A 23,636-nucleotide genomic window follows, 5' to 3' on the forward strand; every position below is an offset into this window, starting at 1 on the left:
AGCCATTGGTAATATGAGAAAACCTGGGTATTTTTTATTTAGTGTTAACTTTCACGGTTGTATTTTTAACAGTGAGATCTCACGTTCTTGAAATTATATGTAGGACTGCATTCAAACCTCAGCTATGCCTTTGTAACCCTACTGAATTCAACTAGTATTGCAGGAGTCTAGACAAACATGCCTCTATCAAACACAATCTCACCAAGAGCTCTATTTCTAATGGATTTTTAAGTTAATAAAGTGAAATAAATGTCCAGTAAATTTCTCAGAACGCTATTCCCTTTGAAGAGCAAAATAAATATTCATAACAGATTAAACAATCAGCACTAGCAAGAAAAACAGCAGGTACACTCAGAGACATACCAAAAAAGACAAAACCCTCTATTTGGTGTTATTATTTTTAAAACAGTCTATGTCAGTCAAAGTATCTTAATGTGCTCTTGTGTTACCTCAAAAACTTGGTACTGTATCTCTGCTACTAGTACTACTTTGTCCTCAGCCATTTATTTATACAAAATATAACTGAACTGAATATAAGGAAGTTGAATTTCCACCCATTTTAGAAATATTGGAAGCTGTGACATTAGCCGGGCTCAAAGTTTTTTTAATTTTGCAGTACAGCGACAAGAGCTCTTCCTGGAAACCTTAGCTGACATAACATTGATAGTATATGCTTTTTGATGTCTACATTAAGAATGGCATTATTTTTAGTTATTTGTATTATTTAAGTATTTTATCTCATGCTTAAGAACAGGCCATGATTTAATTCCTACTACTTACTCCTTTTATTATTTCAGTGATGAGTATTAAAATCCATGATGGAGCAGGTTCTAGGCAAGCAAATGTTATCAGGAAGACTGTCCTGTGCTGCTTGAATTTTTGTTTAGAATCACTCAGCTTCCTCGAATGCTGCATAGTGACTTTTGCTCTCTTAGTGCTTTGTCTTCCCACTGAAGACCAAAGGATTAAGAAATGTACCTTCTATATAGTACTACTGGAACTTCTATGTTTAAATTTTCCTGGAAATCAATACAAGAAAAAAACTAATTAAAGATAATCTGTGTTGCTAGAATACCAGCGTTCCAAATATTAATTAAATTCTGAGGCTCGATTACAATGTACAACTTATCAAGTAAAAAATCCAGTTTAAGACTGAAGGAGACTAAGTTTCAGAGTTCCTATTGATGCCAGTGGAATGCAGGGTCCAGTCTTGTGGAAAATGTTTAAAACCTTTCTGTAGAAATCCCTAAATTAGGGGATTAAGCCCTCTGATAAGGAAAGTATAAAGGTTGTATTTGTTTGGTAAGAGCTAGATCCAGACTATTCTCCAAAATTTGGATATTTTATAAATGCAGCGTACAAGTAATACCAAGAATAAATCTGAGTACTTTCCTGATGTGAAAAGAAGACATTTTAAACAGCAGATTAAGGTTGAAACCAGTTAAGGATTGGTAAATAATATTACAAACACCACAACAATAGGAAGTCCTGAAAAGCAAAACAGTCTGGTTCAGCAGCAAATTCTAAGGGTATTGTCGTAACAGGCTACTTACAAACTGGAGACTCTCAGCCAGTACACAGTGACTACAAGGTGCTGTGATTCAAAAAGCTTTCTTATTTTCTTATGTTAGTCATCTACATGTGAAATCCATGTGAAATTAACCCAAATCATTCAAGCTGGCTATACTGCTTGCAGAATTTTGCAAGAATGATGTACCTCCTCCTTCTCCTAAGACACAGTGTCTGCTGCAGAGGGACAAGCAGAGCATGAATACTCTTCAGGTAACAAAAATCTACCTCAGATCAGAATATTTGTCTCTTACAACTATTATTCACATGAAGAATCCCAATTAATTCAACTGAGCTAACTGAGCTAATGTGAATAACTGTTCACAAGTTGTCAGTGAAGGCCAAACAACTTAAGACTTTAATTCACCACATGTCTGATCAATAGCCATTAGCATACCTGGATCATTGGGCTAATTAAGCAAGTAACTTTTGCTAGCATAAACAGGCTGTCTGGAAAAAAAATGCAATGTGCTAGAGCTGGAACATTTAGTCAGGAATTTTGGTTTTCTTTCACTCTTTTAATAATATTTTCTCTGGGAGTCCTATCTAGTCTTCTGTCTTTCTTTTTTTGTTTTCCTTCCTTCCTTCCTTCCTTCTCTCCTTCTTTCCTTCCTTCCTTCCTTCCCTCCTTATGTCTTTCTGTCTCTTTCCTTTCTTCCGTTAGAATTCACAGCTACTTGTTGTAGAAACTGTTTACAAAGAACTATTAGGATTGATACCTTAAGGTCCATCTAGTTTTTTCATTTTTCTAATTTTTATAAGCTTTATAAGTAGTTATATAGCAGAAGTAGATTTAGAAGCAGTAGCCCTTATTCCCTTACCCTTAGCACAGAAGCAACATAGATTTTCAAACCTATTACCCCATTCCATGCTCCCCATACCAATTATCCCCTGAATTCCAGTAGAAATGTTTAGTCTCTCTTTAAGATAGGCCTGTTCTATTCGAAGAATGATTGTATCTTGGCCTAAACCACAAAAGTACAGTCAAGAACAGGGTGAATACATGCCCCCTCTACCCTGAAGAAGATGAAGATTGATGAACAGGTGGTCTTAGAGACCCTATCCCCAATTCCCAAGGGGCAGACTGAGGGTGGATCAGGGCAAAAGCCACAGGGTGGAAACATCTGGAATTGGACAGACAATATTATAAATTGTCACATCTGTAACAGAGGGGCACGTGCATGTCTAGTAATCTTATGTCTAGGCACAAATTAAAACACTTTCCTTATCTCACCTTCAAAACTAAATTGCCTTGGAGGTTTTTTTCTCCCTGAATTTTCTTTTAGGCATCAGGATGATTTCTTATTTTATGTGTTAAATCGTGTTTTCACTAAATACTGAGCTCATTTAAATTAAGGTAAATGGATCTTTTGCATTTTAAAGTCATGTTTTATCAATGTATTAAACACTGGCTATACATATGGTGCTGTTAATTGGATTCAGTCAGTGAAGCAAGGAGAAAAATCATGTACTGAAACTACTTCATCACCAGTTCACAAGTTCATAATCTGACATGACCATTCAGTGAAGTGCTCTGCCCATCTATAAATTAATGTAATCTTAACCTGATCTAACAGATGTACCAACATACCTGGGAGTAGCAGAACCATTTCACGCCCTTCTGTACTTTTAATTTTTCTCATTTGCCTTTATTTTGAAGAAAATTATTTCACCAATCTCAAATCAGCATGAGAATACATGGTTTCTTCCTTACTAATAAAGTAACAATAAAGTTCTTTTAAATCATGTTTTTCATTGTCATAATGGCAAATCTGGGGTTTATGATTAGTTTTATTGTGTATTAATCTACATTTAATAAAGGACACTTTGACCTATTTTTTTATAAAGCTTGTGTGAGATGAATAAAAGTTACCTTAAATGATATATTTACCTATAAAGTGAAAAAGATAGCTTCCAAATAAAACTGCGACAATAACAAGCTGGTGCCTCAAAAAGGTGATTCAAACTGGAATTTCTGCTAAGATAGGCTTTTAAGATATATCCAATTATATAAGCAAAATTTAAGGTATATCTACTTTCTAACACTACCTTTTTCTCTCTCTTGGTTAAAAAGGGAGAGTTCAAGCTACCTGAAACAGGTTCAAGAACATAAATTTAAGACTTCTAAGTTGAGCTAGATGAAACCTACTTACATGTTTGATATATTTCTTTACAAGATGGTATAGTTAAAATCCTTCTGTGTCTTTGTCTTGTCTTATGTAACAAAACTTTTAAATTCCAAGTCTCTCTTAGGGACTGAGTTTCTTTCCATTCACTTTCCTATGTAAAAATGCCAGTTGTTTGAGCTAGATTTACTCTGTGGAGTATAGATGGAAAGGAAACATTTGGTTCCTCAGTTCCACCTGCTGCTACTGCTGGCAGCCTGGGCATATAATCCATTTCCCAAAATGATCAAGTCTAAAACTAGTTCATTGCTTTCCCCATACTATTGCTATTGGAAATCTGCTCTAACATATTGTTTTTCTGAGGGCTGAAATGTCCTAATTTTCACCATAAATACTTTCATGTCCTGTTTATTACCACTGGTCATTTTGCCAACATTATCTTTTCTACAAATAACTGGTTTGTGTTAACACAGTTCATCCCCTTGTTTTACTCCATAGCTTAAAATTTTGCATCTTGTCTTCTTGAAATCCAACCTGTTTTTCTAATGACTTTATTTTTCATAATCCTTTTCTTCATCTATGCTATTCCAGTCTCTTTTATCCAGCTCTTCAATATATTTGACTCTCCTTTTCACGGGTCATTAAACAGCAGCTAAAGAAATACAGAAATGTGTTCACTTTGTTACACTTTCTTTACTATCAGAAATATCCTAACTAATGCATCTTCAGGAAGAGCAGTAGAGTAGATGACCACCTGGAGTCTTTGCTGGACATATAGAAAATTCTTCAGTGGAGGTGCTTCACCAGTTTTCTGTTCCAAAAAAAAAAAAAAAGATTATAAATATTTCTTCTTCCTCAAAACTCAGTTCTTTTAAAATTATTCATTTGATGAATGGTAGCTTATCCCAGCTGGGGATCACTTGCGGTAAATAGGAGAAATCTAGCTGGTATGGTCAGATTCAGAGGAGTTTTGCTGAGGATTGTCAGGAAAGGAACAAAGTTTTTAAAGATTTGGCTAAATCATCCATCTTCACACACCAAAGCGACCGCACAGTTCCCACATATATGGTTAGTGTGATCATGAGTATTTTCTTTATCAAGATACTGGAGAAATATTTTGTCTTTGGTTGTCCCCTTCACACCCTCAAAACCATTACAGGATTTAAGGCAGGGTCTACACACAGTGTACATTGGATTAATGCTTTCTTTTAATACTATATATCAAGAAAGACTGACCCTTGATTCCCATGCTGTTGCATACTCTTGTGATGTATTGAAGGAGTCAGTCTTACACAGGTGATTTGCTAAACTGAACACAGCCTTGGATGAAACTTGAATAAGTAGTCAGAAGTGTGAGTTGCCATTTGCTTTGGAAAAGGGGTGAGGCAAAACATGCTGTTCAGGCTTCTTATAAGACCATCAGGAAGAAAGTGAAAGAAAAAGTTGGGAGCACATGACAGCTGTATGATTTATGGATGTTTTGCATTTTTATGCAGAGCTCATAAAGAAGAAATGACAAAAAATATTGAACCTGCTAGTTTGGTCTGTGTTCTTGGTAATAAGATAAAGACAATTAATTTGACTACAATATTTTATATCATACGGTCAGCTTAGATTTCTGCAAACAGCCATTCTGTTTGCAGAATGCTACTATTTTCTGCCAAATTGGCACTAAATTTTATGGGCTCTGAAAAATGCTGTAATTTCACCTTTTCCAAATGTTTTGAAGAAATTTAAGATTGATTTATCTTGTGATTTGGGGGATTTCTTGTTTGTTTCTGAGGGGACCTTTTTTATTTCAACCTCAGTATTTGACTCACATGGTCAGAAACTGAAATCAGGATGGTAACATTGATTCCATTGAGAAAATGCCAAATGCTTTAACTGCCTCTATTGATTAGGATTCTGAAAGGTTGATTAGGAAAACTGTGTATGTGTTAAAAAGACTGTAAGCTACAAGGAATTTTTTGAGACAAAGACTTCTGCTGGCATAAAAGTTGATGATGGAAGCAAAAGATAGAGCTGTCATGCTGGATGTGAACAATATGGGTACCATGTCTCACATTAATATTTCAGTTCTACTTTTTTTTTTAAAGTTGTGATAAATCAGAAACTTAAAGGATTTCTAAACAGTCATTTTATGGCAAACAAACAGATGACAATTTTTGCATTCTATTGGCAAAACCTCGTCAGATCTTTTATCTTCTTTAAAAATATTTAGGTTCTACCAGGTGATAATCCATGGAAACTAATTTCTGTTCATACCTATGTTGAAACTGATGATGTGCTGATAAATTACTTTTATTAGTTTGCTTTTGTGTCTATAACACTGGAAGAACACCTTGTTGCAGTTTAGAATTTGTGAATAATGTGAAAAGTACTAGAAATTTTCATCTAACAAATGCCTTTTTCCCCCAGTTAAATATTCCTCTGTTCCAAGTCAGGACAATAAAATGTATGGAGCCAAGATTGTTTGAAAAGATGCAAAAGAGACAATCTCAGGTAAATACTAGGTAATAGAATAACTGATATTTCAGAACAGATGATAGGGATTTCACCCTTACTCCTCTGCTTTTAATTTTATCCCACAGATGGCAAAATTGCCCAAGAAATATTATTGAACAAAGCAAAGAGAAAAGGCCAAAACTGTGAGTAATTTTTTAAAAGTATTGCTCAGTATTTGCCAAGAAGAGCATAAGTTAGGGTGAAGGGTTCAAATCATCTGTGACTAAAGATCAGCCATACAACTGGAATAAGAGAAAAGAAGAAGACAAGAAAAAAGGAAATATGTTTTTAACTGATCCCAATGTAGCCTGGAATTACAAAGCCATTGAATCAAATTCAGAGACTGAGACTGACTAGAATTTTGGAAATTGAGACAGAATGAAAGGATTGAAGTGAAAAATAAGTGGTGTAATTCTTGCTTAGCCTTTCTGTATAAAGGAAGAACTCTTCTGTGTTCAAAATGGCCAAGCTCATAAAACTGAGAGCACAAAGCAGTCACAGGAATAAAAAATGAGTAACCATACAACTCAGAGCAGTAAACAACTGAATGAGTGAATGATGAAAAATTCTTACTCTGAGAAAACTTTGTTAGCTGCTGTTGTAGTTTAGTCTAGGCCTTCCTTGGTGACCAGTTTGTAACCAAGGAAGTGCCCAGATTTACCCTGTATTCCCTACGATTTTTACACAAGCCAGGGTATAAGAAGAAAGGAGGAAAGGTCTTTACCCCCTCTTTCCTTCCAGCGGCTTTGGAGGTGCGGGTTTCCTACTGTTGAATCTGTCGGGTTGGGGAGTGAGGCCTCGTAAGGTCTTGCCGACCTTGGGAGACAGAGGTTGCCGGCGATCGTTCCAGCGTGACTTTCTGTCCCAAGGAGAGTAGTAAGATATTCTTTTGCTAATCCTTTTAGTTGCTAGATCTTGGGCTACTGATCAGAATATATATATTTTATTTTGGTTTTGTTCCTTTTTTTCCCTTCCCTTTCCCTTTTCCTTGTGAAAATTGTATATAAATTTCAATTGTATATAACCATAGTATAAGTGTAAATATATTTATATATATTGCTTTAGCTGTCTCTCTCTTGTTTCAGTTCTCTTGTTTTTTTTCCCTTCTCCCTTGGTTTAGGGGGGACACACTTCTTGTGGTGAGGTTTGGAGACTTGGCAGGGAGCCAGCTTCAAACCATATCAGCTGCTGTATGGGATTAGAAAATTTTAATTACATCTATATTGGGTAATGCTCTTGAGACTAACCATTATTCAACAGTGTCGGCAAAGTCCAATCAGATTTGGGAAGTGTAAAGCTTTCAACATGAAAATTCGTGCCTGTATGTTAAATTTGGAGGCCAGTGATGCGAAGAATGAGGATGCCAAATGAGGATTGACAGAAACGCATCAACATCAGGAAATGTATGGTGTTGAAAGAGACAGTGGTACACGGAACAAAGAAATTTTTAATTTTTTTTCTTAGGGAATGCCATTCTCACTGTCCTGTGACAATTCTGTGTATAATATTTTGTCGTTTTTTCAAAGAAGGCATATGATGTAAAGTTATTTGTACTTGAAGGCGTAAATTTGTCTTTCATTTTGGTCACCAGAACAGTGGACTATATTCATGTACCATGTGAAGGAGTTTAAAAAGTATAATCTGTGTTGTTAAACCAAGTCACTATTTGGGAAACCATAGCAGGTATCTGGTAAATGCAGCGAATAATAGCTAAATACCTCAAAGAAAAAGGCATATTGCATATTATTGCTGGTCATTTGCTTAAAAAAAAAAAAAAGAGAAAAGAAAAAAGGTAAAAACTAAGGTGAGAAAACCTGCATGAATGTCAAAGAGATGAAAGATTTCATTTCAACCACTTGGTCTGCATCAAATGGGCATACTGAGCTCATTACAAGATAAAGAATGAGCTCCTTTTATCACATACTGAAATTTTGACCTTAAAGTAAGTTTTGAAAGCCACATTCTCCTTTGCCCACAGGGAAAAAACATTGGAAGGATATTCTATGCTTAGCATGACCAGACATCTCTACCACTACATGGTAATTTTTTAAGATCTCTCAGAGAGTCACATTTTTGTCAATTTTAATTTATATTGTTTGATGTAAAAGTACATCAGTGCTTGATAATGTAAATGTTTCAGACTTTGTAAAAGAGTTATTCTTTTCAAAGGTCTGAAAGCCATCTACAGTTGAAATGATAAGGAAAAATCTGGGGAAGACTAAGCCATAAAACCTAGAGACTCTACAGAGGATTAGTCATTAACATGCCTTATAAAGGTATTTTCATTGACATGCCAAAATAGAGTCATGGTTTGAATACAGAAGGCCAGTTAATTGTTTTCTCCATTTGTTTTACTGTAGATTTTGCCTTTGTTTTCATAGAGACTCTGTTCTTCTTGCCCAGTACACAGGATCTTTGAAGTGATGTATTTTTCAGGTTTTTTTACTCAGAACATTCTCTTTTTTACAAACTGGAACCACAGCTGCTACATTGCTACTGTTAGTAATATTCAGTTTACTCAGTCAAGATTTCTTTCACTATGAATCTGTTGGCTGCTGCATACCTATTCCGCCACTAAATATCATCATAGAGATAAGTGATTTTAATATGTGTGGAACTGTCAAAATAGAGATATTAGGTTAACCTTTACAAGTTACAATTTCTACTTCTTTAAGTGGCGGCAGATTACCATTTTACTAATTGCTGACCATTCTGTAATGGGAATTTACGAATTATGCAATGCCCTCATTCCTCTGCCTGTCATAATTCTGATCTTATCATCATAATGGACATTTTATCTTTTTAAATATGAAATAAGATTATCCAGAAATAGCCTGGACTACCCACTATATAACAATCCCCATCTGATGTTGTATTAGAATCATGTCCCTAAGATTACACACTTGCCTAAATTCACTTTTTACGAAAGTGTTTGTTTTTGTGGATATCTAAAGCAGGAAAATTTCTGATAGCAAAATTAACCATCTGTTAACGAATTCATATCATAAGAAACCCTGTACACGAGGATATTTCTGTGTAGGGGACATGTGTTAGGGATGCCGGAAGGAGCATCCTGGGAAATGAAGTCCCAAATGTACTCCTGCACATGGGCACTGGTGTACCCCATGGTAGTTGGTTAAGAGAATCACGTGTTGTTTTAAAGTACATAAAAAAGATACTGTTTGCTTCCAATAAACAGATTTGGTTGTTTGGACCCCCAACCAACCGGGTCGTGTGAGTTTATTGCATTAATGAACGCCACATTTCTGCAATAAAAAGAGTTGTGCTGTTCCTAAAACCGTGTTGAATACAGGTAAACAATTTGAATGGTCACTGATAAGTAACATAGGTTTTGATCTGTGTTTTTAAGCAGTTTTTAAAGTTACTTTTGGTAAACCATCAGGAGCAATTAAAAAGCAAGGCACATCCATCTTCCCTAACTGTTGAGAGCCATTTGAATGGCTAAAAGGCCTTAGTGCAGTATGGTGGTTTGACTCTTGCTGGCTTCCAGTTACCCACCAAAGCTTTTTCACTCCCCTCCTCAGACAATCAGGGGAGGGAAAATATGATGAAAGGTTCAAGAGTCAAGATAAGGGCAGGGAGAGATCACTCACTGATTACTGTCACAGGCAAAAGAGACTCAATTTGGGAAAAATAGTTTAATTTGTCACCAACCAAGTCAGAGTAGGGTAATGGGAAATAAAGCAAAATCTAAAAAACACTATCCCCCACCCCGTCTTGGTCTCCACTTCTTATTTTCTCCTCCTGCTCCCTGCCCATGGCTTAGGGTGATGGGGAAATGAGGACTGTGGCCAGTTCATCACAATTTGCCTGTGCCACTCCTTTCTCATCAGGAGGACTCCTAACACTCTTCCCCTCTTCCTGCATGGGGTCACTCCTGCGGGAGACAAACCTCCAAGAACTTCTGCAGTGTGGGTCCTTCCTGTGGTTTGCAGTTCTTCATGAATTGCTCCAGCATGGGTCCCTTCCATGGGCTGCAGTCCTTCAGGAACAGACTGCTCCAGTGTGGGTCCCTCATGGGATCACAAGCCTAATCAATAAACCTGCTCCTGTGGGCTGCTCTCTCCTCAGGGCCACAGGTCCAAGAGCCTGCTTCAGCACACACTTCCCATGGGGTCACAGCCTTCTTCTCCTGCGTGGGCTCCTCCAGGGACTGCAGCTTCTTGGAGAACTCACCCCTGTAGTCCTACCCTTGATACTGAAACACTGTCACACAAACCCAGTACGGTGCAGCTGTTGCAAGAGGTACTGTTGTGCATAAAACACTGATCACTTTTTCCAGTATGTCTCCTTTGCCTCATCTAAACTAAAGATGAGCATAGCACCGGACTAGGGGCAGGTTACCAAAGGGTGCTCTGTCCATACAAGATATCCTATTTCAATCACAAAAGTAATGTCTGCACAGAGCACAATGCCCATACACAATGCCCATGTGTTAACTTATCCTTTCATGCTTGGCAGAGTTTTCTAGTGCAGATGCATAATGGTTGTGGTTTATAACATCTATTTTCTCCCATTCTTGATTTTAGTTATACATCTGAGGCAGATGGGGTATAAGGTTTTCAAAAGCTGTCATCTTCCACTATATACTTCCACTGAGTACTATAACTATGACAACCCTAAATACAAAGTTTACTATGTTTTAGTATTCTTAAATTGTTGCTTCTTTTTGACGAATAAGTTTTAAATCTGTGTGTTTCTTATAGTGATGTCCTGTGCTGCAAGCATACAAACTAAAAGTCTGACCTTTTGAGGTGCAGTTTCTTTGCAGTGTCAAACATCTCCAGCTTACATTTTCAGTAGTAATCTCTGTATCTCTCAGGTCAAAGAAATACAGTAGGTGGGATTCATTTGTTTGTGTGTGTTGTAGGGTTTTTTCCCCAAGGTGCTGAGCACATGCATCTTCCCTTTTCAGTTTCATTCAAATTCTGCATTTTATTAAAATTTTTCACCTCTTAAAACATTCAAATGGATTTGAATGTCATTGGTCATCAGAATTAGCAGCACATAGAATGAGGTTAACTGCAGATCCCAGTGGCTATTCTCTTAACAGTCCCTATTCTCTTAACATGGATGATAAATGATGTGGAAACCAGAAGGAACTCCCTTACCCATAATGGACCAGCAATAACAAGAGGGACTTCAAAACATTCAAAAGATCCACTGGAACACCCTTCAACAGTGCCCTCAGAGGTCAGACAGACTTAATATTGCAAATTACTCTGTGTATAATAATAAACATTTATATTCCAAATTGATGCATAAAAAAACTTTATTATTACAGTTACATTTTAAAGCAAAAACATGCATCCCTGTTTCTTCTTAGATAAACTCACCTTTCCAAAGTTCCTCTGGGTCCCAAGATTGAGCAGTTTATTTTGATCAGAATTTGGAGAGGTTAGGTGGGGTCTCCTTTGGGAGAGACATTAGGGTTGGGGCTTCTTTATCCTCTTTGCCAAGACTTATGTGATTCCTCCTCGACCTTGGATCTGCTTTGGTTGATTTTTATACATTCTGTTAGCTTGGTCTGTCTACATATCCTTTCTTTTCACTGGTTTTCAGTTGTTCAGTTTATTTATTGCCTTTTTTATCTCTAAAAACACGTTTTTACCTGAACAATTCCAAATCGTATTCCTGTAGTGACCTTTGACAACTGAGATTTGTGTTTCCAGTACAGAACCTTTAGTATCACTCTGAGTCTGTGCTCTTCCATACCACATTTTATTCTAAAGTCAGTCAATGTACACAGAGTAAACACTTGTTACTGCTATAAATTAAAGCTAAACTAAAATAAATTTGGACAGTAGTTATCTGATTGCCAGATAAATTGCTATTACAGCTGAACAAAAGAAGCCTAGGCAAGTCTAGAGAACTTGCACTTGTCAGACCAAAAAAAAACTTGTGGTCTCTAAGAAATAGTAGCAAAATTACATTTTCCCGGGCTACAGATTTCCTGCATCAGCTGTTTCTGGACCTTGTCATATCCTCTGAGGTTTTACAGCAAAATCACAATCTTCCTTTTTGTGTTGTGAGCCAATTGTAGTGGGAGGCAGAGCGACTTCAGAGACAAATCTGGGTCATAATACATACTGTATTTTAGGACACTTGTTTATTCAGAAGGTCTGGAAATATAGGCAATCAAGCATCTGTATTAATTACATTTGAAAAAATGGGAGAATTTCATCAACACTCACCTTTTACAGCCCAAAGAATGTGCACATGTGATTTCATTGATGTGTCTAAAACTTGGTGCAGTCACAGCTGTCATGGTTAGAAGCTGTCCTGATGGCAATTACATGGCAAGGACAAACAGTGCATGTTATTCTCAGGTGTGTGTGGGGTACAATGTCTTTTTGCTCATATTGAACCATAATTGATGGGTGAAATACAAGCATCTCCTCAGCATTTTCCATTAACTTACTTGGTATCTCCCTTTTCAGCAGTAGAGCCCTAGTGATTCCTATAGTTAAACTGCATAAAGATCACCTGGCATTTTTCACAGAACACAAGTGCAGTTCCTGAGGGCATGAATCCCAGAAAGAAGCAAGGCATTGTGAAGCTGAGCCTAAGTTTCACATAGAAATGTAGCTCCATAGAAAGAGTTTTCTGGAACAGTAATTCAGATACAATGTAATAAAGATTAAACAAATCTTATTAACATGAAAAAAATAGAAGCTAAAGGTAACTTCTCCTATTAGATCATCAAATAAAACCTGTGTCCCGGTTCTGTCCAGGACAGGGTTAATTTTTACTTAGCCAGGAGGGGGCATGGCTGGGACCAAGTGGTTATTCTATACCACCTCAAGTCATTGCCAGGCAGTGGGGAAAGGGGTCACTTCCAGGTCAGGGTACTGTGGTGGAGGGAAGTGATAGAGTGGCACATGATTTGGAGTGTTGCAGTGGGAACACCAAACTGGGGATTACCATTCCTAAACCACGACAACCTGGAAAAACATGCAAACTTTCAGAAGGTATAGCCATATACTACTTATTCTAGTAATCCAGAGGAGGTCACTTAAGAGCATCCTATCTAAATAGTGTTATTGAATACCTCAGAAATTATCCATATGGAAGTTATCACTCAGAGGTGAAATCTGCAGGATTTACTCTGAACTATGACTGCATAAGCAATAATTAATAATTCTTGAACTCAGCATAACTAGCAGTATTTTAATTATTTTAATCACATTGTAAATATAATATTTTATATAATATATAATATTTTTTAAATAGAGAAAGAATTCGTGAACAGCAAAGTGCTGTATTTAGCTTCCTTTCAGACACTCTTAACATGTGGAATAAGACAATGACTTGTAAAAGTTACCAGCATTAAAATAACAAAGTGCAAATGACAATGCCATTAATAGTTTTATTAATTAATTTCTGTGTCTTTTCAAGTATTATAAACCTATTTATGCTGAAACTTAATTACACTTATAACAATGTCATCACTAAAACTGTTTTCTGTGACACTTCAACTTGTAAATACAGGAAGTCTGAGAACAGTTTCCTTTCCTTGCCCTTTCTTGATCATAGATGTTAGGTGAGGTTAAGTTTTCAACACTGAGCTGCAGCAAGTTTAACACAACAGGCTTAAGTAGAACATCCCTCAAGCCATACCCCATGCCCTGGGGACAGCAGTGGGTCTGCAGTGCCCGTTGTATGCCTAAGTGGACTAATTAAACCCCACAGGTTTAAGAGAAAGAAGGAAAGATCACAGCTAGAAAATAAGTGGAGAACTGCAAAAAAAAAAAAGAGGGGACTGTGTTGTGGAGAAGAGTGGGAAATCACAAAGAAGAATAAGTAGAGATTAAAAATTAACATGAAGAGGCAATTGGAGGAGCTTATGAGAGGAGTAGCATAACGCTGAGATAATAGACTAGATGTTCAGTAAATCCACTGACATTTTGAATTAAGATAAAATCAATTATTTTATATTTTTCTAAAATGTCAAGATGCACCCTAGTTGATAAAGTCAATTTGCAAAAAAAAAAAAAAAAAGACTCCAAGTAGTACTGCCTTTATTATGGACATATCTACTGTGCTACCCTTTTTCTAATTTCAAAGAGGAGATTGCTTAGTTCCTTACTTCAGTTTAGGGGTAAGATTTAACCTTGGGCAACAACAAAAAAAAGTATACATCATAGAAATCCTGCCTATGCTAAGGGACAACTCTACCCTACACTTTTTTCCTGAGACCTTTCTTTAGTTTACACCTGCTTTTTCTATTATACACATAGAATCTGAGCCTCTATTGTACCTGAATTTGGTCTTCTGCATCCTGACCTTTCAGAAAGGAGACATCTTCTGAGTCAGTGAACTGTGTAATGTCAAAGCTTATGTGTGGTCTCCATCGCCAGTCTTTCCACAGACTATGAATTCAAGGGCTGCTACCTTTTGCTATACTGCAGTTTCAAATAAGGTTTTATTTTGGGAAAAAGAATAATATTAGTTACTGATTGTATCAACAGTATCACTGACAGAAAACCAAAACAAAATTCTGGGTATGGCCTTTACGAAATAGATTAACTGCAGAGGACAGCATAAGACAGGCAAATAGATTGTACCACTCTCAGAATAACTACTTTCTGGTCCATTGCTCACTCAGAGTAAGACCACCTTTGCATTTGTTCCATTGGATTAAAAAGAGTGAATTGTGGAAATAAGTCCTTTGCTTCAAAACTAGAGACTCTTTATTCTTATTCTTGCTTAGAACAGGAGACTGAATTGTACATCAGAATTCCAAGGTTCTGGTTTAAGAACGTCAAGAAGTCTTGAATATTGGCTCTAGATATAGTACCAAAATATGCAGAACTAAATGGACCATGAACGGTGTTTGCAAAATAGCTTCTGTGCTTTAGAATTTTATACATATTTTTTATCCTGTGCAATACATAAACAAATATTTAGTGGCTTAAACATGTTCAGCCATGTGTATCTTTAAAATGTACTGGCATAAATCTTCTGTATCTTTGCTGATATCCAGAGTATGTAATTTTAATTTTCATTTAAGTTGGAGACACCTCACAGCAACTACTCAAATTATGAAAAATACTTTTTAAATGTTTCTCTGAATGTTGCATGAAATCTTGGTTATTCCAACAAATGTAGCTGAGACAAGTCAGTAGATCTTGACTGTATTTGTGCTCATTGTCTATGTAGGACTGGAAACTGAGGGAATCTTCAAATTTAAAGAGACATTCTTTGCCTGAGCACACTTGAGTGATACTCAGTGTGAGACTGAGGTTGGTTGAGTTGTGTTCATCTTGATGGGACTCTAGTTCCACTAGAATAATGGTGGAAGAGGAATTTTAAATATGAAAAGGGAGAAGTTAACATCTGAGCTATGCAAAAATAAAGACATCTCATGTTAAATAAATAAAATACATCTCATGGAACAGTTGATCATACTGGTCTAATTAAATAAACATGACACCTCATTCTGCCTTGTGAATTTCTGTTCTTCTTGTGAAAGGTCACTATCCCTCTAATGTACTGCTAAGAAATGCAAGGCAGGCATTATCAGGAGGGATCAATGAAGGAAAGAATATTCAAATAGGGAAATATCTACCTTGGATTATATCCTAATTGGATATTACATTAGTTTAAATTTATTTCACCCTCATAATAACTTATTTGAGACGTTAGAGACTAATGAAAGCTAATGTCAATTAGTTAAATTCTTGTTATGTTCAATCTAACAGTTGTCTGTGAACTGCACTGTATAATAAATAGGCACTAACTCATTCCCTAATTAATAAAATAATACTTTGGGAGGAGAGAGGGAAGGAAGATGCCTTTTCAAATTTCCTGTAATTCTTTACAATTCAAAAAGTGTGGTTGTTTTCTTGTGAATTTGTAATTATCTTATGTGAAATTATATTCAGTATAGGGCATTCAAGATTCCCTTTTTAAAAAAAAATAGTTAAGATTTTATTAATAAAAGTAAACAGTGGCAAAGATCTATTGAAAGATATCCTCTTGTGAACTGCCAAAAGAGATTCTGTCTATCAATCACACTCAGGACAATCCCCTGCTCTTCTTGAATCTAGACATTCAGGTCCTACACTTGCCCTTCCCAGACCATTTCTAAGTTTGTCTTTATTCTAAGTTTGAACTTGACTAAACTACAGTTGACCTGCATACATGGATTTCCTGCCTGTGAAATCTAATAAGTAATAGTACCTATATCAAAAGCATGCCTCTGAAGATATGAAAGAGGTGATAAAAAATAAAACACTTTTAAAATATTTAATATTACAAAAAGCATTCTCATTCTAAGATGCTCTGATGGTCAGTCAGTATGTGCTGAAAATCCAGTTCCCCTTTAATGCAAGTATTACCTCCAGACATTTCTGGCTGAACCTTCATGTCCTCTGCAGAGAGGTATGTTGTGATGAATTGGGTTTTCCACCTCCAACAACAAAAGTTCAGGCATAAGTCCAGCCCTTTACATGATGAGAGTAAAGGATTGTTCTCTATATATCCTTCTATCCTTAATGCTGGAAGTAGCTAACTGCAGATAAATTTGCTTAAATACACCTGATTAGGCCATAATTTAAATGCCTTTCAAGGATGCAACTGGAATCTGAACACGGCTCCCACTCTGAGGATGACTGCTTCGTGTCTGTGGGGCAGTAGAAAGGCAAACTGTAAACAACAAAGGAGTGTAGCAGGGTGCCTGCCTCAGCAACCTGCCAAGAAATTTTTGAAGGCATTAGGCAGCTGCTGAAATACTTTTAATGGTTGGTATTTTTAACTTTTATTGTTGAGAACTCATCTGTCCCACTGAGTTTCATTTCTTTTATGACATTGAGACTCTTTAAAACTGTAAATGATGAAAGCACAATTTTCTTTGAGCTATGAAAGTACTCTTCTCTACAGAATATCAGATGTTCAAGAGCATAAATAATCTTTTCCATAAAATCTAGGTAGAAATATCTTTCTATTGAGTATTTTGTTTACAGTTTTGATAATGAGGAGCAAATTTTCAATGAACCGCTTGAGATTTTGCAAGATTTAACTCTCCTTAACTTTAGAAAGGATTTTATAACTTATCACTGAGTTCCATATGAAAGCTGTCTTGCATGTGACCCCTGAGTATCTACTCTTTCACAATTTTACCAAAGTATCCAGTATTTGTATCATTATTGACAATACCATAATATTTCTTTTAAAAAAGTCATCAGCAGCATTGAAGAGTACAGCTGTGGATAAGAGAGTGCATGCTTTGTTGAAAACTGCCAGAACAATGCTAAAAAATGAGCTGTGTGACACAGATATTGGCATTTCCATATGGAAAAGTATTTTTGCTCGAATTTAACAAAATGAAATATAGTCATTGTTTATCATCCTTTATTTAAAGCTCTTTATCCTCCTTGTTGTATATTGGTTCGTCAATGACCCCTTGCGTAAACTGTGCCACTGATCTCCCCATAAAGAATTTTAAGATCTGTTAGTAGGAGACTATGTATAAGAGCTAGCATCATTAATAAGATTAACAGTATGATTGCATTGAACAAGATATAAGTTAAGGCAACGTAGCATTACAGCTTGTTTGTGTCCATTCATTAACATCACTGGCAGTGCTGAGATGCATCGTTACATAAAACAGAGGGCATGCTCACTCTGAGCCTTTTTAAGTCCCACCTTCTACATCTGAATTTATTCATATCAATGGAGTTACACTGATATTGAACATAAATTTATTCAATGGTGGTAACTCAAGCTTAAATTGAGAAAATTGAGAAATTTGATTGCTGTACAGAGTATTTGCTTTCAGTTCAGTTTTTGTGAGGATGATTCTCTTTCCTCTGAAAACGAAGGTGAAACACAGAGCTTCTGGATTGAACGGCACGCTTTGCTAAGATATGGTGGGTGTCAGAGGAGGGGCTGGGAGGAATCTGGAATATATGTAAATTGTAACATTTCCATATTTTGCATCCAACTGGCCTACTGGGAAATGGTTTTATATGCATAAACTAATTTCCAAAGGGCCTCCATACTATGCTTTAGGGGATTTACAAAATAGAAAAATAGATAGAAAAATGCTCTCAAAATGAAAACTAAGGAAGAAACTTTGTATCTTTATAGATTCAACAGTGGGAAAGATTTGGCACCAAAATGATTACACAGAAAATTCCGTTTTCGATATTTACATCTGCAGTTTAAAACTGCAATACTGCCAAACAAACAGAGTTCACCAGGACAGTTGAATGATCAAGTAAAGATTTCCTTTGAAAAAAGGAAAATTTCCTTTTTTCCAAAAAAAAGTTCCTTTGAAAAAAAAATGAGCCTCCTTAAATTATGCAATGTTTTCTACTATCTTGTTAGTCTGCATACGCAGGCTATAGGTCCATTTTGGGAGCCTTTGCAAGGAATAAGGAATAATCATAGAAATGGCAGCATGCTTATTTAATTAGATTTGAAAGATTTGATTATATAATGGAGTATACATCACAACGGACTAAATGTTGGGGTTTGTGATTTAATTTCTATGTATACATTCAAAAAGGGCATCACAATAATGAAGATTGTTCTCTCTTCACCTGTGGTAGGGGGAAAAACAGTTTTCCTCCTGAAATTATAAAATGGTAAAACCCCAGGGGGTGGTAATCCTTGAAGTTTGAACCAATGAGTGCTTTTGCAAAATATAAACATATCACAAGCAGAACAGAAAAGAAGGTAGTTGTAGTTGTTGTTGGAGAAGTGGTCATGTTGTGAAAGCCACAAGCTGAGGGGTCCGGGGCCCCTTGGGGCCTCTGCCCCCCAACCACAGCCCCCAGCAGGGGGGCTACAGGGAACAGTGTAAAACTGGGCTAAGTACCTGTAGCTAGAAAGCTAAAGAAGTTTTCTCCACCGTGAGTGAGCAGAGACAGAGCAGCAGCAGGAGCAGCGTCCAGAGACTGTGGCTGAGAGCCAAGAGACAACGGAGAAGCAGCAGAAACAAACATGCAGCTAAGCAAGAGAGACACAGAGTTGTCTGAAGAGAACGAGAGCCAGCAGCAGAGAGAGCAGACTAGGCTCTACAGAGAGAGAGAGAAAGTTGGGGTAAGAACTGAACGAAACAAACCCCAAACTCCTTGGAGACCCCTCCTAGAAAAGAGGAGGATGATGGATTCTTACTTGAAAGAGTCGTGGAGTGCTACAGCACTGCAGAGAGGAGCTGAAAAGCTCAGGCGTCCTGGAAAACTGGACCGGGACGATTAAAGGAATGTGGAGGGGGTGACCTTTGGCCCCCCCTCACCACTGCTGCCAAGCTAAGCTAGCAGCCTGAGATCAGAGCACAGAAGCTCTGATAGAACTCTTGAGGCAAAGGCCTTCAACCGAAAGCTGCGCAAGATGTTCTGACTCAGGGGTGAATCCCCTGAGGAAGGGACCTTCATGGGGGTCTTACACCCCATGATATGATGTGGTGAAGTGAGTTTTGTCCCTCCTACGCAGTTCACGGAAGAGAAAGACCTTCGCTTGGGGACAAAGGGACGAAGGGCTTGGATACCCCCTCGTGTGTACTGGCAGAGATCCAGCTACAGCTGCTGCATGAAAGAGGGAGAGATAGACTGAGGGAGAGGTACTCTGAAGAGAATGCTGCTCTGAAAGTGGAAAGGATCTTTCCTTCTTCCCTCCTGGCCTTTTATTTGAAGGGGAGAAGAGATTTGATCCATTGTAAATACTATTTTGTCATGGTAGAGATAGCTAAGATTGTATGTAATGTATTGTAGTATTTATTTTGTACAGTCATTGTAATATATATTCCCTTCCCCCATTTTTGAGTCTTGTGTGGTGTCTGGAAAACCCATCTCACACTGAGTGAGATGTAGGAGGGGGCTTGGACTAGGGCATTGGATTTTGGAGCTCTCAAACCATGACATCATCTCTTTCTCCACCTGGCTGTGTTTAAATTACAAGGTTATCACTGTAAAATCTCAATATCAAATATCTGAGCAAAACTTCAACATTTACATTTTTATTCATTTTAGATATTACTCAAGGGAAGCAAATTACAGCATTAAAGTAATTGAAGTGATTGAAAAGTCAAGATGTTATGGTGTAATATCAGTTATTGCACTGAATTAGCCTACCTTTTCATTCCGTTGTTTAAAAAAACCCCAAACAAAACGGCCCACAGAATGCCTTGTAAGCCATTAACTCTTTATGAAGAAGTACTGTTAAGTCAAAAATGTGAGAAGAAAACTTCTAAAAAAGGCTGCTTTCGGTTGTCATAGTACTATGTCATAGTACATAGTTTCTACAAACAGTAGAAACTTATAGAAAAAGTAATCTTCACAGAGTGTTACTTTACTGCAATAGCCGATGCATCTCTGCAATGTGCATTTTCTTCCTCTGAGATTCTGAAGAGTTTCATATGCTGTGGATTATAACAGGACTTAAAGGTGTTTAACAACAAATTTTAACTACTAAACAAAACCGGATTCTAATTTTGTGATTAATTCCCAGATATTTTTCCATTAATGTGCAAATGGCTGGGACTCCATGCATCATATATCAGAAGCACCCGTGTTAGAGAGTAGTTGCCTCCAGCCTCATGTAGGCTATAGAGAGTTAAGTATTACTGGAAAGGAAGTCAGAGTTGCAGTAGCCTGAATTTTCCCTGGAAGTGTCCCGGGTCTTTCCATGGCTCTCATAGGGAACCTAGGGCTTTGGTGCCCTCAAGCTCAGCATCCGAAGTCAGAAGTGATAACTGCAAATTATATCTCTAGAAGTGGAATGACTGTTCACTAAGTGTAGAAAGGGAAGATCAGTTTGCAAATGCCCAGGAGGGAGAAAAGTGCCTTTCACCATTCCTTACTGTTGATTATGTAGAAGAGCCACCTCTTCTTCTCAGAGCAGCACGGGTTGGAGTATGGAACAATCTCGTGCTTCATGTAACAACTTCCTTTGCCCACCTGGAGGCAAAGTTAGTGTTGGTTAGTCATTTTGTAGAAGTGCTTCTTTAGTGTCTAAATTTTGTGGCCTGGTTAGGAAGGTTATATTGCTGTACTGTCTATAAAAAAAGTTGTTGACAAGAAGGACAAATTACTAAAAAAGTTAAATATATTCCAACTGAAGCAAATTCGAAGGTGCAGAGTTCATCCAGAGAATCTTAGTTTAGTATTATTAAGCAATGAATATTTGGTTACTTGGATATTTCAGGATTTGTCTTTTATACTAACTCCGGACAAAAAAAACCCAGACTATAAATACATCTATCAAATCATTGAAGAAGCAATGGCTAGAATGAAAAAAAAAAAGATCAGAAAAAATAATTCAGGAGTATCACAAGTTTTATATATTTTCTTTTTTTTTTTTTTTCAATAATGTGAACTATTTAATTTTGTGTCAATATTAATTTTAGTATATCACTAACCTCTGAGATATGTAATGACCTCTACAGTTCTGGCTTTTTCACGTCCTATTTTCCCTTACATATGCATGCTGGATGTGTCTCTGGATGGCCCTAATACAATCTCCCATGATGCACTATGGTCTTTCTGGTTACCATCACTATACAGTTCATTGTATCCTCTGTACCCATTGTACCACTTTAGTCACAGGCCCAAAGCTCTGGAGCCTCCTTGGGACTAGTATGAGCATATATTTTGACATCATTAGGACAAGATCTTTCTGCACTCTCCAAATCTTTATTTATGTAACATAAAACACATTTAATGAAGTTAATAGATTTTTTCCTAAAATAGAAATTTTATATTCTTTCTTAAGCATATGAAAGATCACAGAAGAAAATATAAATATCAGAAAAAGAACTTCAATAGATTTTAATGTTCGTTCATAACAACAGCAATTTCCTGGACTATGCTTTCTCATGAGCTGTTACCTTTTATCCCAAAGAACTGAGGTCATACATACATACTTTAAAGAAAGATCTTATTGAACACACATTACCATGCCAGGATCAGTTCCCTCCATTTTTTGCAATACAACAAAATAAATGTTACCCAGTTTTAGGCATGACAATTAAAACTTATTCTTGTACCCTGGGGAAAATAATTTCACTCCCCAAAAATTTTTGATTTGTTGGATAAATACCAGGATAGAGTTAAAATTAAGACTCTCAGATTAAATATTTTTTTTTAAAGAGAGGTCTTTTCCCACTAATATGCATTGTAGAATTCCTACCAGTTCAGTGGAGGTGGAGATAAACTAATGCTGAAAATATTTAATCTGAATTCTCTACACACTAAACTTTTGAGAAGAGCTGAGATGGCAGAAGAAAATGAGGATTTTGTGAGAATTTCAACTTGAAATAAAACTTCTAATTCAGTTTCAAGCTACTTCAATGTTGCTTGAAATTTTTAAAAGAGCTTGTTTACTTTTTATTTAAAAATTAATTTTAACAGTTTAAGCAAGACTGTTGAAGCTTTTAAGGGCTTTTATTGAAAACAAATAATGAATCAGGTACAATTAGTTTCAGTGGGACTGAGTATCATTTGCTTTAAAAAAATTGAGGAAAGTGAATTTTGTCAGATTTTAAAAAAGGGTCTTCAGCCTATAATATAATTATTTTAAAAGACAAATCAACAAAATAGTAGAACTTCAGACTCATTCTCTTAGGAAAAACAGATATATAATTTATTTAAAAATAGATGTGCTTTCTCCAGCAAAAAAAAAAAAAAGGAAAAAAACAGTTTGTTCATCAATTTTGTATGTTTTACAACTTTTATTAACAGAAGCTACCTTTACTATATAGATGAAAATGTGCAAGAGGCAACTTCATAGTCTCTGAACTCAACGATCTATTACGTAAATGCTTTTACTCTCTGGATAGAGGGAGAGAATATAAACTTTGACAATGTGTTTCAGTCTCAAACCCAGCATATTGCTGACCTACTTCAGATACACAGGAGCACTCACCCAGAAAGTTGCATCTCCCAAAATGTCAGCCTTGGGGCAAGCTGCTCTCCCACTCATCACAGCTACTTGCTAAGAAGAGAGCAGCAGCTCTGCACCCACCTGTCATCCCAACAAGCAGCTTGTATGAAAATGCAAGGGAAGCTGGAGCAGTTCTTCATTCCTGAATGCAACTATCATAATCCAAGTGCAATCTGATGCAGTGAGAATGTAGGTATGAGGTGGGAAATATTCCAATTCTCTGTGCTAATTTCTGTTTTATTTTGATGAAATTCAGAACACATGTAACAAAACGATGTCTGTTTCTCATCCAAAAGCTGCTTTTAGGAGGAGCAATTGTCAGTGGGAAAAGGTCCAGTCTTTGTTTCTGTGACAGCTTGACAGGAAGCACTCATAGCTTTTCAAATCTGCTAAAAGCCACTTGGTAGAATATTAATCTGTTTCAAAAAGTGGAATGTTATACTAAATCAACCAGAAAATTATTCTGGTTCAGATGCTATTTCTATAAAATGCCTGTCCTTTCAGCTCAACTCAAGCTTAAGTTTC

This window comes from Manacus candei, unplaced genomic scaffold (genome assembly GCF_025592945.1).
Source record: "Manacus candei isolate 608988 ecotype Guabito, Panama unplaced genomic scaffold, ASM2559294v1 h1tg000049l, whole genome shotgun sequence".
NCBI lineage: Eukaryota > Metazoa > Chordata > Aves > Passeriformes > Pipridae > Manacus > Manacus candei.